Genomic DNA, 2,756 nt, shown 5'->3' on the forward strand with positions numbered 1-2,756 from the left:
CGAATCGTACTATACCTGCCCCGACGCTCGTCAGATGTGACAGGGCTTGCAAACCATTACAGACTACAAAAGGGAAGCACAGCCGAGAGCTGCCCAGTGACACGAGCCTACCAGGTGAGCTAAATTACGTCTATGCTCGCTTCAAAGCAAATAACACTGAAACATGCATGAGAGCACCAGCTGTTCCAGACGACTGTGTGATCACGCTCTCCGCAGCCGATGTGAGTAAGACCTTTAAGCAGGTCAACATTCACAAGGCCAGACGGATTACCAGGACGTGTACTGCAAGCATGCGCTGACCAACTGGCAAGTGTCTTCACTGACATTTTCAACCTCTCCCTGTCCGAGTCTGTATTACCAACATGTTTTAAGCAGACCATTATAATGTGTATTATTGATGGGCTGGAATAGAAGTCTGCTCAACCAGTAGATCAGGGAGTGGAGCAAGGTTGGCCACCTCTGGTATGGACAATGTTTTGTTCATCCGAAATTATGCTTTAGTAATAATAGCTTACTTACTAAAATGTCTGACATTTACAAACGAGTTAGCGTACTTGTAAATGTTTTATTTATATGTTTAATTCAATGTGGATTAATTGAAGTGTTTAATTGTATTTTAATTGTTAACTTAAAAAATATTATTCAAGAGGAACTAGTGTTTATTAATCAAAGATCACAATTCTGGGATAAAAAGGGGTGAAGGGGATCAGTCTCTAATTTGTTTGTGTTTCTGTGTTGCTTTCTCATATTAAAATAATGTTTTTGTACAGTTGCGAGCTCTCTAATCTTTTTTATTTGATTGTCACTCTGTCTCAGGATATCAGCCATGTGCCATAGGCCTACAGTATGATGGCATTACTGGCCTAATGGGCATGTGCAATGTGCCCCTTGTCATTGTAGATCTGAAGCAGAGAATAGATAAACACACAGCATTTGCATATTGTTGAGCTATATGTTTCTGACATTTGAAATTGTTTAGAGCAAGTCCTTGCATTAAAGGTACAAATAAGAATCTGACAATTTGTAGGCTAATTAAAAGTATCAAAAAGGAAAATAGCGTGACGTGGGGAGCCTTGCAATTTTAACGCAATTTCCTTTACCCAAAGTACCTATAGGCCTATGTATTTTACAGGAAGTGAGCTTTAATCATCAATGTCATGACACGGATATAATGAAAGAGCCATAAGGTATAATATATGAGATTCATAATGTTAAGATACCATAATCCAATTGGTAGCTTATTACACTGGTGATTCCTACCCTTTGGTGTGCAGTTCACAATTTTATTTAGTCAACACATTCACAAATGGTGGCTTTGATCATAGTTTTGAAGTTTAAAGCCGATTTATGCTTGATCCTGCAATGTGGCCGGAGGCTCCATACGGAGAGTGTGATGCAATTGTGGAGCCTCCTGAGGCTTGCATTGGCCAAATCAAGCTCTGTACCGCACTCCCAAATTGTGTAACAAAGCGGAGGGCTCCGTATAGCTCCGCATTGACATGATTGGTTGACGGTAGGTGGAGGCGGTAAGTCCTGTATAAACAAAAACTCACTTCCTTGACAACTGACTGCCCTACCAAGCAAAAAGGCAGTAATTACTCAAAGCTTGGAACTGAGAAAAATGGCTTTTATTTACATTGGTCTCACAGTAACATTATACAGTTACTGCTAACATGACCCCCATTTTCTCCAGGACCCCCATTGTCTCCAAAACAATACAATAGAGGCATGATACTTGTCCACATGATTAAGAATGTCTTTAATGTATCAAAAATGACAACACATTTTCCACCAAATGAGCAGTTTCTGCCTTTTTGCTTGGTAGGACAGAACAGCTCTACTCCGCGAAGTACAGGAAGTATGAATGCCCTGACTTCTGTTCAAGGCCGCATCGCAGTAAATGCTGAAAGGCCAGTGCAGATGCCAGACTTACCATAAATCGGCTTTTAGGTTGATTGATGTTCATAGCTACGTAGCTAGCAGGACAAACCAAACATTGTTGTGCAAATCTCTCTTCACCCACCATCAACACCAACAATCTCTGCAATCCTCCTCCATACCATTGACCTTCTGATTTTGTCTCTGTATTCTAGTAAAGTGACATTACATAGAATTGGAAAACCAGACACATCGATGTTGCCTTTCCGACATTTTTTGGTTTTGCTTGCCCGGAAATAACGACAGGCGGAACTATTGCCACGTTCAAAACAACTGGGAACTCGGAAATCTCAGACTTCCGACTTCAGTGCATTGAAGACAGCTAGGAACTCTGAAAAATATGACCCCCTGTACCTGCAGCCTCGTTTTTGTTATGTTATTGTAACTTTTTTAAACGTTAAGTTTATTTAGTAAATTATTTCTTAACTCTATTTTTCTTAAAACTGCATTGTTGGTTAAGGGTTTGTAAGTAAGCATTTCACGGTGAGGTCTGCACCTGTTTTTTTCTGCCCATGTGCCAAATTAATTTTGATTTGATTAATATAAGGAATTTTAAATGATTTATACTTTTACTTTTGATACTTAAGTATATTTAAATCCAAAACACTTTTAGACTTTTACTCAAGTAGTATTTTACTGGCTGACTTTCACTTTTACTTGAGTAACTTTCTATTTTAAGGTATCTATACTTTATCTCAAGTATGACAATTGGATACTTTTACCACCACTGATCATGATTGATCGTACATTCCAACACAGTAGCCAGCGGCATGCGCTTAAACGATTGTTTGCGGACCGCCATATTATCATAGAAGAAG

This window comes from Salvelinus alpinus, chromosome 23, assembly GCF_045679555.1.
Source record: "Salvelinus alpinus chromosome 23, SLU_Salpinus.1, whole genome shotgun sequence".
NCBI lineage: Eukaryota > Metazoa > Chordata > Actinopteri > Salmoniformes > Salmonidae > Salvelinus > Salvelinus alpinus.